The sequence below is a fragment of the Mirounga angustirostris genome, unplaced genomic scaffold (genome assembly GCF_029215605.1).
Source record: "Mirounga angustirostris isolate CCGP_5_RB_7025 unplaced genomic scaffold, mMirAng1.0.hap1 SCAF_8, whole genome shotgun sequence".
Classification (NCBI taxonomy): domain Eukaryota; kingdom Metazoa; phylum Chordata; class Mammalia; order Carnivora; family Phocidae; genus Mirounga; species Mirounga angustirostris.
The window spans coordinates 2,629,694-2,646,372 of NW_026991716.1; the positions used below are offsets into that span (position 1 = coordinate 2,629,694).

The window sequence follows — 16,679 nt, forward strand, 5'->3', positions numbered from 1 at the left end:
CACATCACAACCATGGATCTGGAGAGGACAAGAATCACCATGCTCCTCCTGTGCACGTGGGGTTTTAGTGGGGAAATGATTTTCCTCCTATCCTCTGAGTTCCAAGCTGGGACCTCTGAAATAAAAGACAGACCGACAAGAGAATAGCAAGCAGGCATTTATTAACACGTATACCTCACGTACACATGGAGATACCTGGAGAAAAGTGAGTAACTCTCTGAGGTGGCTTGGAACTTGGGCTAAATGCCATTGTAATAAGGAAGGGGATGGGAGATGGTAATTTTCCAGAAGTGAGGGAAGACAAGATCCCACAGACACAGAAAGCACAACACAGTCTTAGCAGATTAAATAGAAGGTTATCTCATCAGATGCATTGTAGTGCAATTTATAACACAAAAGAGTAAAAGATTTTAAAGCAACCAGAAAAAAGATTTCTGAGGAAAGGATGTGCAAATTGACATAGATTTCTCAAAAGCAAAATGTAAAAGCCCGAAGTGATAAGATGTATTTTGAAACCGTTGGGTAAAAAATGCTGTCAACCCAGAAGGTTATACAGAGTAAATTTATCTTTTAAGAATGAGGATAAAATAAATATCATATGAGATGAAGTAAAACAGCAATATCGCACTATCAAAACTTTACCAAGGAATCTTCAAGTTCACACTTGAAGAATTAAAAAAAAAAATCTAAGAGAGTTAAACTGTAAGTGAAAAAAACAGAAATTGGTAAATAGGTAAACATAAGAAAATATTGCCAGTGTAAGAGAATAATGATGCTGACATATGATGTCTCCTTTGTTGATTGAAAAGGTAGGAATTAAAACACAGGCTCGGAATACTTTAAGAGGCAGAAGCAATTAGATGTAAAATGTGTTAGAGTGCTGTAGTGCTTGGAGGAGGTTATGAAGTAGATTAACTTCAGGCTCTGTAAAGTCAACCATGTATGATGAAATTTTCCATAATAAGCACACAAAGAACTGAAAAACTGAATACCACACGGTTGAGTGGAGGAGAACAGTAAGATAAAAGGGGGAATCAGCAAAATCAGAAATCTAGTCGAAAAAGACAAACAAGAAGAAATGGTAAGCACAGATATAGGAAAAATACAAATCAAAGAGATGTTGAATACAAATCCAAGTATATCCGTATATCCTACAACACCACGTTAATGCCTAAGCAGCTTTATCCAGGAACCACCAGATCTCTAGAAACAAACCTGTAGGCTAAATAAATCTGATTTGTTAGTCAAGAGATAGACGGAGGACGTTCCAGAGGAACCATGGAATGGTCTCTCATATAAATGAAAGATATGAAGCATCTATTGTAATGTTTGGGTTTCTGGTAAAGGATTCCTAGTAGGGGCTCAGGGAAGCAGGATTGGTTAATGTTTCTGAGATCGGATTAGTAATTAGGAGACGCCAGCATTAAGTAAGAATTGGCTGCAACCATGAGTCCAAGGTGATTTAGCAACTGAGTATTCCCAGTAACAGATAGATATATAAAAACTGGTTTGGGGACATCATTGATATGAAAGTAGTAGTCATTTCAAGAGGGGGCATTTACAGTGTTTTTCAGCTGCTCCATGGCCTTGGAGGAAAGGGTGCTACCTGTCCACTTTGCACTCTGCTTTATCTGTGTATGTTCTCTCAGCCTGATAAATACTTTTTTTTTTCTTTTTCAGTATGAGCTGATTTTCACTCTTTCAGTCTGGGAGACGTTTTACTCTTTCAAACACCAAACATTTATATAATGCTTCACAAATATTAAATAATTTAATTTTATTACCATTGTTTTATTGCTGAGAAAGCAGCAAGTAAGTAAATCACTTTTCCAAGGTCTTAGAGCTAGCAATTAATAGAAGTAGGCATCAAACTCAGGAAAAGTAATTCCAGAGCAAACTATTATTCTTTGTTGCCTATGAATATTGTATTATAGGAAGCTAAATATTAAATACTGCTATTTTCCCTCTTCTAGAGGCCGATCCAACATATAATGACAGATCAGGTTAACAGTAAGATTGTGGAATAAGATACCTTGACTCATAAAAACACTGAGAATGTAGGAAAACCGATGTTAATACAAGACAAAACAGGGAAGACAAGAAAGTATTACTGCAACCAGAGAGGGTTTCTATATAGTGATAAAATGTCCAAATCATATAATAAAATAATTCTCAACTATATATACTTATTAACACAATCTTAAAATATATAAAATAAAAGTGATAGAACTACAGGGAGAAATTTACATATCCACCAGCATAAAATTTCAACATATCTTTTTCACTTACCGATAGGTAAATAATACCAGAAACCAGTAAAAACATTTAGAACAACATAATTAATAATTTAAAACCTGTATAGACGCTTACATCCTAAAATTAAAGAATATATGTGTTATTAAGAAGGTGTACAAAACACCGTGGGGCCATAAGGTCTCAAAAAATATTTTAAAAACATAGTTCAAAAAAAAAAAAAAGTATGGTTAAAACCATATTATCTGAAAAAATAGTTAATTTAGAAATAAATACCAAAAGGTAAAACATAATATTTCCCTGCTTTATTTTCATTTATCACATATGGAAACATTCCAAAACAATATACACTTAAGTTGGCTTGTTTGAAACTCTATTAAATTGTACCTTGCAATTCAATCTGGTGTTTTCTTCACGGAATTCCTCATGGTCACCTCTTCTCTAGGCCTATTTAGGAACTCGGCAACCGTAGACATTGTGGTCGAGAAGATACCCAAACACTCACGCACACTCTACTTTGGAGGAAGCACAGATGTTATACTGAGGGACTCGAAGAACAAGGTGAGCGGGACAAGCGCACGCCGGGCGGGACAGGGTTGAGGCTGGGCCTCGGGGAGACACCCCTGCGGGCGGCAGGTCCTACTGCGCGGCGTCCCTGGTCCAGAACGGATGGGAAACCCCCGCAGGCTCGACGCTCCGATCCCTCTGTGCTTGGTCCGCAGCCCACGTCCCTGCGCTCCTCCCACGAAGGCCTCCCCGGCCCCGCTGCCGTCCAGGCTCAGCCGGCACCAGCCATCGCAGCGCTTTCCTTCGCAGTCACCGCCGGCCACTCCGAAGGAGGGGTCTGGGTGGAGACCCGCGAAGGATTGTTTCAGCCAGTCGGTGTTGCCGCGTGGTGGTGAATCTCAAGGTCAGCTTCCCGGCTCTGCCTGAATGGCCAAGGAGAAAGCCATCTCTTGAGTGGCGTTAGGGGTCGGAGGCTCTGCGTGGAGGCTGCGCTCGCCCCGGACTGCAGGCCGTGCGCTTCCCCAGCCCCTGGCGCAGTTCCTCGGGACACTTACCAACGGAAGGGGCACCCTGCAATGGGGGAGTTGTAGGAACTGGGTCGCAGGCACCTAGCCAGCACCCAGAAGTCCCCCTCCGGCTCTCTTCTAGAAACTTCCGTCATGGGTAGCCAGGCTTCTGATTCTACCACCACGTGATCTTTTATTATCCGTGTAGTGGGGAGTTGGAAAATATTCCGGAAGCGCCCGCTGGTGATCCTCAGGTACTTCTTCCTGCGCTTTGGTGGTGACCGTGGGTGTGCGGGGCGGCCGGAGCCCTAATACGGTCACGGGGCGCTGGGCCTCCCCGGGCTGTGCCGGGCTGGGTGCTCGTCCTTGCACTGCTTCCTACTCATGACTGCACCTTTACTAGAGTTGAGGTCACGATGTTTCTGGGCTCAGCGAATTACAGAGCATCAGGGAGAGGGAAGGTGTGGCCCCGGGACCCACATGGTGCAGGGGGAGCCCGTACCCCTGGCAAAACCAGAACTGGTGACGCTGACGTCGTGACTTCAGTGAGTCCGCCGTGAGCACGGGGACTCAGGGAAGTATAAACAGGGCCTGCAGGGCGGCTCGGCCAGAACCCCCCACACACACCCCCCCAGGGCAGGGCTGCCCAGAGCCGCCCAGGTGAGCACACCTCACAGCCATGGACGCGGCAGCTGTGGCTTGGGCAGCAGGTTGTCGGGGGCAGGGCTGGCGAGGGGCAGGCGTGAGGGAGCAGACGGAGCTCCTCTGTCCTTGTGCAGGAGGAAGTGCCAGGACCCAGGGAGAGACAGCTGAGCGTTTCCCAGCCCCTCCAGAGACATCTGCTCCTGTCTGGTGTGCGAGGGGCTGTTGTGCTGCATGCAACAGGCTTGCTGCACTGTGCCCGAGGCTGCCGCTTCCTAACAGGCGGGGCAGGTGCGGGAGGGAGACCCGGGTGCCCAGGGCATCTCCCCCAGGGGTGTGGAAGCCAGCGCTGTCTGCAGGCTCCTCTCAGCAGGTGGCTGTTTCCCCTGGTATTTAAGCTTGTGTGTTGTTTCTGGGGTCCTTCTGCCTTCCTTCCGGGCCCTGCTTGCCTGCTCTATGAAGATTTTATTTATTCTGATGCTTTCCTTCTGCAGCCGCCCAAAGTGACACAGTACATTATTATAGAGCATTTCTTTTTTAAAAAGGGTGTGGGAACACGTAGTAACATGAATAGTTGTTTTTAGAAAATGATTCTGCGATCCTTGCAGGCACTGACCTAACACGACATACATCAGCTCATTTAATCCCCAGGACAGGCCTGCATAGGACAAAGTATCACCCCTATTTTATGGATGAGAACCTTGGAGAGGCCAAATAATATATCCAGAGTCCTCCAGACAGGAGTTGGGAAGGCAGTCTTTAATTCCAGAAAGGCTGGTTGCAAACTTGCTCACGTGAACGTCGTTCTACTTCTCAGATTTAATGATACTGCGCAAGCCTCTAGAATATGCATTGATTCCCACAGCCTGCATTTTGTTCTTCCTTAAATGACAGAAGAGGCTTTGAAAGCTTATTAAAATATATATAAACTCTCTTTCCAATATCCTGCAGATCACATATAAGAGTGTATCTTTGACAGATCTGAAGAAACACTCAAGTCATCCCAGGTGGATTGACTTCTCCAACTCATTCAGTTTGACATTTGTGAAAGAACACAAATCAACTCAAATCTCTCTCCAAATCAGCTCACAAACTCATCTCTGAGTAACAGGCAGTTTTATGACATAACCGTATGTCTTGTTTCATAATGTTTTCATAAACAATTTCTTGGGCATTTCATAGCAGGCACTGTGCTGGGTAACCGAGACCCTGGGTGGACAGAGAGCACCTCTCAAGCGCTCTGCTACTGAGGGGAGGAAGGAAGCAGGTAAACAGACGGTAGCAACAGAGCCCAGTGAATTCAGGGAAAGTCGCTAGACAGTAAAATTCTGAGCTGATGTAAGACAGATGAGCAGTGGTTAGCTGCAGAAAGGGGGCAGCGGAGGACAAGAACGTCTCAGCATCTGGAGTTTAGGCACATCTGTTGGCAGGGGAGTTGAAGGTCATTCAGAAATAAATCTGGTAAGGAGAGGAGGCCAAACTGTGAAGGACAAGCATGTTTAGACAGAAAGTTTTTATGTGAAGCTATATAGGGTTTGTAGGCAGTGAAGCAAAAGGAACAGATTCATGGTTCAAAAGCTCATTTTGGCTATGATATAGAAAGAGAATAAACAAAAAGAGTGATACCATTTATGAAATGGCTATATAAATCACAGCATGAGATACTGAGGAACTTGACCTTCAGGGTGGGGCATTTCTGATGGAGAAAGTCACTAAATTTGACAAAAGGGAAGAGGGTGAGTCAGGAAGATGTGCGACTTTGGTTGGATCCCATGGAGCCAGGGCTCTTCCTCTGATGATTTGCTGGGGGAAAGCTTCAGGAGAGATGGAGCATGGGAACAGCACAGATGGGAGAAAAAAACTCTGCTCCAGTCTGACTCGACCCAGGTGGAAAATCGGGAACACAAATATTACCAGAGTCAGTCCCCCCATAAGGCAAGGGCGCTGGACTTTCCTCCTGCCCTTGGAGGGGGAGGGTAAGCCACATAGCCTGCCCTGTGAAACTACTCTCATTTAGCCCAGTACAGTTCCTTGGAGAAACTACAACTCTCTGTCAGCCCAGTATTCACAGTCTCTGAGGGGTAAGTGTGCACAGGCTGGTACAATGGACCGAGGTGGAGCACTAGCTCGGTGCTCTGCAGTGAGATCATTTACTGGGTATGAGTAGTGAAGAAGGAGCATCTAAAATGGTGTTCAGCATGATAGCATAGAAATTGACAGAGCGATGCTGCCCTTTGCCTAGCTGTTGTTTTGGGAAGAATGTTGTCGCGTAAATTATATACACGAGGGTTACATGTATAGGGAATAGAAGGACCTCTTGGATCAGCAGGTGGATGCCCTAGTGTGGAGTATATGAGGGATGTCTGGGCTGGATGTTTAAATTGTAGTTCTCACCATGACCATATCAACCGAAACAGGAGAAAAAGAAGAAAGAGCAAAGAATGAGATTGGAGACATGCAAGTGATAGAACCATGTACATTTACAAACTTCAGAACCAAAAGTGTTCTTTTCACTGGAGTAGACACAGAAAAGCCACAGACCTAAACTATGTAATCTTTACTTATTTGTGTCTATCAAAAGTTCTTCCTAGCTCTTTGCATGATGTCAGAAGATGATTTGGAGTAAGATCATCCAGGGAATAATCTTGCTTTCTCTTCTTGGACCTGGAACTGTGGGGAACCTCTTTCTATTGGTGAGACATGGATATACTTTGCTCATGAGACCTGGAAAAAAAAAACCAACCCATGGACCTTATCCTCATCCATTTGGCTTTTGCAAATACAACCATTCTCTGTACCAAAGATATAACCACCTTTTTTCATCTCAGAAATTTCTTAGGCAATGCTGGTTGCAAGACTGTGCTTTATCTGGGGAGCGTGGCCCACGGTCTTTCAGTCTGCACCACCTGCCTCCTCGGCGTGGTCCAGGCCATCAGCAGCAGAGGAAGCTCAAACCACAGACTGCAAGCAAGTGCCTCCCAATCTGCTCCTCTTCGGGATCTGCAATTTCCTGAGAAGCTCCAGCTTGCTCTGCTACATCACAGCAGGGGACAGAGTGAGCACATCTGGGATTCCAGCATCTGATCGCTACTGAGACATGCTGCATCTGGGCCACTGGCCCCCTGGCTTTTCCCTACTCTCATGGCTCTGCACAAGGTCATCTTTCGGAGTCTCATGGAGCAGTGAGCTCACAGCTCTTCGTCTATATAAGCGTCACCAGAGTGTGCCCTACCTTCAGGGCTCCAGGTTTCAAAGAAACTCCAGCCCTGAGATCAGAGCTACTCAGAGTGCTCTCATGCTCACGACCTGTTTTCTTCTCTTTTGTTGGGCAGATTTCATTTTCTCCTTCCGCATAGGCTCCTTCTTGACAAATAATTACACCACAGTAAGTAATAAATTACCTCTAACATTTGGTCATGCCAGTCTCAGCCCCTTTGTGCTGATCAGCAGGGATGCCCCCCTGGCTCACTGCTGGGGTGCTCACTGAGAAATTGGGAAAACTGCTTTCTACATTGATTCTGTTCATAGCTAAAGGTAGATTGTGTAGTGTTATTTTTTGCCCAGCACAAATTCTATCCAGCATAAACTAGAAGTTTATTATACTATATATATATATATAATACACTATATATATATATATATATATATATATATATAATACACTAGAAGTGTATTATAAAACTAGTAGGCTAGTCTGGTCTTCTGAGAAGCAAACACCAAGATGCAATTAAATGTGCAGAGATGTGGTCAGGGCAAAAGCCTGAGAGAAAATGGAGAGGGAGCCAGGAAGGCTGAAGAGTCAGCTGATGAAGATAAGTGTGATCCTGAGTGAAGGACAGACAGTAGAAGGTTGGGTGGAAGCATCCTAGACCAGCTTCCAGCCCAAGCAGAGTTGAGCAAGGGAGTTCTGGAGCTAAATTTGGCCATGAGCAGAATTCCTGGAACACTTCCAAACTCATTTTAAGAGACTAGCATCACTTTGATACCAACGTCGGAAAAAGAACATTGCAAGATAAGAAAATCACAGGCTAACTTTGCTCATGAATGTAGATGCAACAATTATAGACAAAATATTAGCAAATGGAGCCCAACAATATATAGAAAGGATAATATTTATTCTAGAAATGTCAGAAGGGCTTAATATTCAATAAATCAAGGAATATAATGAATCTCATAAAGACAACAAAGGGAGAAAATACATACATTCATTTTAGTAGAGCCCTAAACACACTTGACAAAAAGCAACACCCTGTCACTAAAAATATAAATAAAACTTCTCTAGAAAATTATAATAGAAGGTAAGTTTCTTCATTTGAGATTAACTATAGGAAAACCACAGTTGACATCATATTCAATGCAGAAATTTTAAATGCTTATCTGAGGTTAGAAATGACTCTAAATCATCTCTACTCAGCATTATTCTGGAGATTCTAGCCATTATGAGAAGGTAAAAAAAAAAAATGGAATGAAATAAGTAAAATATTCTTTAAGCACCATTAATAAAATTGTGTGTGCAGAAAACTTGAAACAGTGAAAAAGAAATAAAATTAGCAAGTTCAGTGGATGGAAGGTCAATATAAAAAATAATTGCCTTCTGGGACGCCTGGGTGGCTCAGTTGATTAAGTGGCTGGCTTTGGCCTGGGTCATGATCCCAGGGTCCTGGGATCGAGTCCTACATCGGGCTCCTTGCTCAGCAGGGAGCCTGCTTCTCTCTCTCTCTCTCTCTCCCTCTGCTTGTGCTCTCTCAGTCAAATAAGTAAAATCTTTAAATAATAATAATTGCCTTCTACATATTAACAATAAATAATGGAAAAATTTACTAAAAATTTAAAAATCAAATATATAAGAAAAAAACAAAGAAATCACTTAGGCTTTCTCCACTGAAAACTGTAAAACCTAAATAAATGTGTAAGAATCTCATGTTCTGGGCGCCTGGGTGGCTCAGTTGGTTAAGCGACTGCCTTCGGCTCAGGTCATGATCCTGGAGTCCCGGGATCGAGTCCGCATCGGGTTCCCTGCTCGGTGGGGGGTCTGCTTCTCCCTCTGACCCTCTTCCCTCTCGTGCTCTCTGTCTCTCATTCTCTCTCTCTCAAATAAATAAATAAAATCTTTAAAAAAAAATCTCATGTTCTTGGAAAGAAAAACTCACTATGTTTAAGGTGTCAATTCTTCCCAAATTCTTCTTTTTTTAAGTTGAAGTAGAGTTCAACAGATGAATCACTGAACTCTACCCCTGAAAGGAATAATATACTATATGTTAATACACTGAATGTAAATAAAATAAAACAAAATTTAAAAAAATAATTAAAGGGGCGCCTGGGTGACTCAGTTGGTTAAGCGACTGCCTTCGGCTCAGGTCATGATCCTGGAGTCCCTGGATCGAGTCCCTGGATCGAGTCCCGCATCGGGCTCCCTGCTCGGCGGGGAGTCTGCTTCTCCCTCTGACCCTCCCCCCTCTCATGAGCTCTCTCTCTCTCAAATAAATAAATAAAATCTTTAAAAAATAAAAATAAAAAAATAATTAAAGTGTAGTTGACACACACTGTTGCATTAGTGTCAGGGGTAAACATAGTGATTTGATGACTCTGTACGATACGCCGTCTCCCCGAGTGTGGCTACCATCCGTCCCCATTATAACACCATCCACTATATTCCCTGTGCTGTGCTGTTATTCCTGTGACTTACTCACGTTATAACTGGAAGCCCGTATCTCCTACACCCCTTCACCCATTTTGTCTAACGTCCCATCCCCTTCCCTCGGGCAACCAGCAGTTTGTTCTCTGTATTTCTGGACCTGTTTCTGGTGTTGGTGTGTTTGTTCGTTTGTTTTGTCTTTTGGATTCCACTTATAAGTGAAATCATATGGTATTCGTCTTTCTCTGTCTAATATATTTCACCTAGCACAATACCCTCAAGAAGACCATCCAAGTTGTCACAAATGACAAGATTTCATTCCTTTCTTATGGCTCAGCGGGTATTTTATTCCTGTACTAAACACCGGTAATTACCTCCTTCTTTCTGGCTTCGTTATATCATGTCCACACTTCAATAACCTTAATAAGCTACTGACATTATGATGTTATTGTGGAATTTTATTAAAAGCTTATTTTCCTCACAGTATTGTGGGTGCCTGGAGGCTCCGGAGCGGAGCATTTCATAGGCTTGGAATCTTCCCAGACCTGTGTAGAGGAGAGGAAGCTGAGAGTGTTGACGAGCCCTCCAAGGACAAGCCTGTGCGTCCTGAGGGGGGACACCGAGGTCGCAGCGGGAAAGGAGCTCGGGCCCAGGTCGGGGAGGTGTCTGTGTGGCACGTGTTCCTCTCGCACGTTCCTCTTGAGCTCTGGAGCATCCTACCTCCATCCCTTCCCTCCCCGCTCCCACGAGTTAAAGAACACAACCTGGTCTTTCCTTGGAAACTGTCCCTTGTGACCCGCCCCAGCACCGCCCCCGTCCCTCGCCAACCCCCCTAACACTTTCAGTGACCGGTTTTGGATGTAACCCCAAACCAGCCTCTGAGACTGACGAGGGCAGGAGCACTTAGTTCACCCGTCATCGCCAGGCAATCCTCTGCCTTCAAGGAGTATTTCCTGAAGACATGAGAATAACTGCATGAGTTCAAGTATATCATCCCGGATGGGTAAGTAATGTCAGAGAATATTCTCCAGTTACTCTTTGGGACGACCATCAAAGAATGTAGGGAAAAATGACAAGGATAAGAATCACTTGTATGAGGTTGAGGGCAGAAGGAGGAACACTGAGGAGAAACTGGGAAAGGCATGTTGCAGGCGGGGGGAACCACCATCTCCAGGTGTAAAAAACACACGGCCTTATTGCATCACCAGAAAATTACAACCCGTGTGTTATTTTCACTAAAAGGGTCAACATACAATGGAGTACCTTTGTTTGAGAGGGAAGTATTTTCCTTGTATTGGTTTTCCACAGACCGCTCGATTCTGTGAAGCCAAGTGTTTGGGCAAAGACTCCTACTTTCAGATTTTCTTTCCCATTAATGCAGTTTCGTTTTCTCTCCATTATAAATAGCCCCAAACCCTGAATATATTCCCAGGCAGGCCTATGAGGTTTTCGGTGGTTTTGTACTAGGTTATGTGGAAGAGGTACTGCCGAGTTTGTTTGCTGAGGATGGAGAGGAATGGGAGAAAGCAGGCAGAGAGCGCTGGGCCAGCCCCTAGAGGGCAGTACTGAAGCTCTCAGATGAGGGAGACTATTTTTATGGTATTATTTCCAATTTCCAATGTGGTTTTAAATCACTATAATAAAATGTCTTTGCTTTTTTTTAAAGAAGATTTTGGAAAAATATTTTTACTAGATTATCTTAAAGATAATAGCTTTTAAACAGAAGGCAATGTAATTGCAAGAACTACTTGAAAGTTGAGGAGAGAAAAATTGCCAATCATGCTCCTAAATGGGTAGATCTCAAACATCTGTCAATCTAAAACCTATATTCTATTGTTATATAAATATAAAATACGAAAAGAATTGTGAAACGAAATTTCCACGGTCCCAGAGAATCTCGCTTACTCGGGTGTTAGCGGTAACACTGTAAAATGAAACAACAATTTGGAAACTGGTCAATCTGGTCGATGGCTAAAATGATTCATAGAGTTCAGGTCCTTGACCAAGTAATTCTCCGAATTATGAATTGCTTAAAAACAAAAGCCCTTCAAGGAGTATGCTAAATATCAAGAGAATAGATTTGGTTGGGTAAAATGGAGGAATAATCTGCCAGATCTGCTCTCAAAAACTAATCTCCCCAAAGCAGGGATACTCCCTTAAGGAAGGAAGGGGTGAACTGCAGAGGTCATCTCGTCAGTAAAGAGGAAGGTAGCCTTCTCCAGGTGAAACTCAGCACACTGAACAGATCTTTCTTTCTTTCTTTCTTTCTTTCTTTCTTTCTCTCTCTCTTTCTCTTTCTTTCTTTCTTTCCTTTCTTTCTTTCCTTTCTTTCCTTTCTCTCTGTCTTTCTCTCTTTCTTAATTTGTTGATTGAAGTCATCTCTACCCCAAAGTGGGCCAGGCAGCCCTGACTCCCAGACCAAGAGCCACATGCCCTATCCCCTGAGCCAGCCAGCCATGGCCTGAACAGACACCTGAAGGGCGCCTATCCCCAGCTGGAAATGCCAGGAGCAGACTTTTGAAAATACTCCTGAATCTCCACACCAAAAGCACAGAGCCGACGAAGGTGGGACTTGAACCCACGCGTGCAGAGCACAATGGATTAGCAGTCCATCGCCTTAACCACTCGGCCACTTCGTCTCCACGCTCTGGCCCCTGGGCTACTTAATTCCAGCGCTTACTCGGGAACTCCGGCTGCCCTGGACGCAAGGACAAGGAGGAGAGGCTCGGGGACGTCCGCGGGACACGGGGATGGCGGCTTCTACACGAGTGGACCAAGGACTGGCCGGGAGCCTGGCGACGGGGAAAAGGCGGGGTCCGCTCTCGCAGGACTCGGGACCGGGGTCCGGCGGCGACCGCAGCACCTCGCCGCGGGGTCGGGGTCAGATGAGGGAGACGATGCGCGCATGCGCGCAGGCGGTGGGCGTGGCCCGGCGGCGTGGGAACCTGTGGGCCTCACGGGCGACCTCGGGGCCCTGGCGAGTCGGGACTGGGGGTTCGTGGGAAGCGAGACAGTCTGGGCGGTTAGACGGCGGGTCCGCGTGGGGCCGCGCCCGTTTCTACTCCGAGTCCTTACCGCCTGGACGCGGCGGGGTGAACCTGCGCACAGAGGAGCCCTTCACTCGTGGGGCTCTTCTCCCGCTCCTCCGCCTCCGAGGAACCGGGAGTTCAGTGTCCTAATCGTTTCCGATGTAAAATTTCGTGATTCAGCACTTCCACTGGACACCCAGGCTTCATCACAGGCGCCCTCCTAAACCCCCAGCCCCCAAGTCCCCATCTCCCACCGGCCTCCCCTCTGCTGACCATCAGTGTGTTCTCTAAAGTTAAGGGTCTGTTTCTTGGTTTTCCTCTCCCCACCCCTCCCCGCCATTGTTTGTTTGTTTTGTTTCTTAAGCTCCACATATGCGTGAAATCATATGGTATTTGTCTTTCTCGGACTGACTGATTTCGCTCAGCATTATCCTCTCTAGCTCCATCCAGGTGGTTGAAAACGGCCAGAGTTCATTCTTTCTTACGGCTGAGTAGTTTCCATCGTATGCGTACATACACCGTTCCTTCTTTATCCATTCACCAGTCCATGGGTACCTGGGCTCTTAACCATAGTTGGGCTATTGTAAATAATGCAGCTCTAAACATCAGGGTGCACGGACCCCTTCAGATCAATATTGTATCCTTTGGGTAAATACCTAGTAGTGCAATTGCTGGATTGCTCAAGACTAACCTTCAGAAAAGTGAACTGCCCTATGAAGGTTAGTCTTGAGCAAGTTTTCTAGAGGTGATCGACAGAGAGAGTGAGACAGAGAGAGGGTGTCCCAGACGGAGGAGGGCCTGAGCAAAGGCAGCGAGGCTCGCAGGACCTAGAGGAATGGTGAGGAGTCCCCGAGAGTTCACACTCTTGTTGAGCCACAGCTCCTCAGGTCCAGTATTTGCCTCAGGGACTGTTCGATGTTATTTTTAAGAAGTTTTTTTTTGTTTTTTAATTTAGAGATTGTTTCAAACAGAGACAAGTTTGGAGGATAAATTTATAGCACCATGTTTAACCTTGTGTATGGTGTGAAGAATGGATCTAATTTTAATTTTTTCCAAATAGCTATATAATTGATCCAAAAGCCTTTATTAAAATCTTTTTCTCAGGGATTTGAAATATCACTTCTGTCTTACACTAGACTTGCGTAGGTAGTTGTATCTATTTGTGAAATTTCTGTTCGGCCCACTGTCTGTCTGCCTACTCATGCACCAGTAACACACTGTTGATTATAGAGGTTTCGTTGTATATTTTAACGAGAGGGCCCGTGTCCCTTAAAGGTTTTCTCTTTAGTATTTTCCCAGATATTCCTGTATGTTTACTTTTCCATATTAACTTAATGATAAACTTTTCTAGCTGCGTGGGTATGCTCACTGGACATTTTTATTGGGACCACATTAAATTTGTAAATAGCTTAGGGACTCTTTCCTCCATCAGTCCATGCTGCCATAATGATGCACATGAATGTCCTGACAGATGTTCTCCAGAGCATTAACAGTGCCGAGAAGAGAGGCAAACACCACGTTCTTATTAGGACAATGCCCCAAGTCATCGTCTGGTTTCTCGCTGTGATGATGAAACGTGGTTACATGGCAAATATGAAATCCTTGATGATCACAGAGCTGAGAAAATTGTTGTGAACCTCATGGGCAGGTTAAACAAGTGTGGAGTGATCAGCTCTAGATTTGATGTACAACTCAAAGGTCTAGAAAAATGGCAGAATAATCTGCTCCCGACCCACCAGTTTGGTTCCATTGTACTGATAACCTCAGCTGGCATCATGGACCATGAAGAAGCAAGATGAAAACAAACAGGAGGCAAACTCCTGGGATTCTTTTTCTAGGGATGTAATACTTACATGCAAATAAAATGCCTCAATGGACAGATAAAATAAACTAAAATAAATAACTTAGGGAGACCCGAGGTCTTGATGATGTTGTGCCATCCTAATCAAGAATGAGGGTTGTCTTTCCATTTGTTGAAGACTATTCTATGCCTTTCAGTGGTGTTTTAAGTTGATTGCTAAGATTTTGTTGTTTTTATAAGTGAGGTTTCCTAATGCATTATATCTCCTAACCAGTAATTATTTGGGTATAAAATTGCTATATTTTTAAAGTTTTTTAAAGATTTATTTATTTATTTGAGAGAGAGAGAGAGAGAGCAAGCAGGGGGAGGGACAGAGGGAGAGAAGCTTTCAAGCAGACCTGGCACTGAGCTCAGAGCCTGACGTGGGGCAGGATCCCACCACCCATGAGATCACGACCTGAGCTGAAACCAAGAGTCAGATGCTTAACCAACTGAGCGCCCCCAGCGCCCCAGAAATGCTGTTGTTTTTACTTGTTAATTTTATATTCTCTTGCTGAATTGTATTATGGTTTGAATTAGTTTTATCCTTGATTCTCTAGGGCAGCACTGCCTAATGGAAATTTCCTTGACAGAAATAGCCTATGTCTCTGCTGTCCAGTATGGTAGCCACCAGCTACCTGTGGCTATGAAACGCTTGAAATGTATGACGAGAGAACTGAATTTGTACTTCTTTGATGAGTTAATTAAATTTGAGTAGCCAAGTATGGCTAGTGGCTTCTCCTTTAGACAGTGCACCTTTAGAGCTTTCTCAGTACACAACATGTCACCTGTAAATATAGTTGTCTGTGTTCTTTCCCAGTTCTTACACCTGAAATTGCTGTCTTTAGTCTGTCAGAAAATGTTTTATATGTAGTGAAAATAACAGGCGTCCTGGCATCGTTTCTGCCATTAATGGAGATGCTTTCAGCGTTTCCTCATTAAGATGGTGGCTTTAGGATTGGATTATACATGTGTTTTATCATGATAAGGAATAATTAATTCTTTTATATTTTCTCAAGGGTTTTTCATAAAAATAGGTGAATTTTAGAACTCTTAATTTGGTGTGAGAGTAATAGCTCTCCTAATACTGAATCATCCTTCCATTTCTAGTATAGACCCTGCTTGTTCATGGTGGGTTAATACTGGATAACATTTTATTTTCTTAATATTGGCTAACATTTTACTTCAGACTTTGCATTGGTTTTCAGAGCATGTTGGTCTGAAATTTTCTTTTGGTGGGTATGCTCACTTTGTCAGGTTTGGGCATTAATATTATACCTGTTCATTAAAAGAACATGGAAGTTTTCTCTCATGTCCTATCAATTGAAACAAGCTACATACTATTGGGACTGTTTGTACCCCAGCAGTTTTGTAGAATGCCCTAGTGAAACCATCCGAAGTGTTTTGTTTTGTTTTGTTTTGTTTTGTTTCATTTGTTTGGTGTGGTATTTTCTTGATTACTTGTCCCCTTCTGTGGAAGTTGGGATTGCCATCTTCAAAAGGCATTTTTTTGAAGATCTCCCAGACTTCTGTATGTGAACCAGTGTTTGGAAAGAAATATGTTTTTCAGAAACTGTTTGTTTTGCAGTGAGAGTCACCCCCAGAGGATCTAGTGGATCATATTGCTCCTCTCGGTCTCCTCCTTCCACTCTCTACTCTGAAACTAGAAGATGTAGGTTGAAATTATGGCTGTCCCTTGTCCTTTGTTGCTTGTCCAGTTGGTAGGTTAGCCATAGGACAGAGTCTGGCTCTTGTGGAGAAAACCGACATTTTTCAGAGTATATGTTTCCCAGTGAGGACTGTCCCGTTTCGAAAGTCCTATCACTGACTACTTCCAAAAGGAAATTAGGAAAGTGAAAAGATCTGAGTTATGAACTATTCCAATTTACAGTGTATTCAGTTGATTATCTAGTGTTTACAGTTGGATCCCTAGGTTATAAAGATATCTGAGCCAAACAATTTGTAGTCTCCAAGGCACTTGGCTATCAGTAATCAGTAAATACTTACCATCTGTTTCCTTTCGAGACAAGCAAGGTTATTCTCTTCTTCATTTGTGTACCTACCAATTACAGCAGATCTTAGTCTCAGTAAAATCATGAGATTTCCTCCTGAGTCACTGCCAAACGGTGCACCTCCGGCTGGCTCTCCAGGCTGCCTTCGGGTCACCGCTCTCCCCGGCCAGCATGCCCTGATCTTTAGGCCGGTGGGGCGATGCAGTGCCTTGCGTAGAGATGGGGAGAGGGACAGTGATCTAGAAACACACACAC

At 44.0% G+C, this 16,679-nt stretch overlaps 1 non-coding gene and 2 pseudogenes across 1 annotated transcript; 2 read left to right on the plus strand and 1 right to left on the minus strand.

Annotated features, from left to right (window-relative positions):
* The first annotated feature begins 6,520 nt into the window (after positions 1 to 6,520).
* LOC123841012 (vomeronasal type-1 receptor 1-like) lies at positions 6,521 to 7,395 on the plus strand (annotated as a pseudogene).
* A 4,705-nt stretch (positions 7,396 to 12,100) lies between these two features.
* Positions 12,101 to 12,182, minus strand: TRNAS-GCU (transfer RNA serine (anticodon GCU)). The gene has a single exon. It is a non-coding gene; the product is annotated as a tRNA-Ser (tRNA).
* Positions 12,183 to 14,015: 1,833 nt separating this feature from the next.
* Positions 14,016 to 14,410, plus strand: LOC123836859 (small ribosomal subunit protein uS8-like; annotated as a pseudogene).
* Positions 14,411 to 16,679: the final 2,269 nt, after the last annotated feature.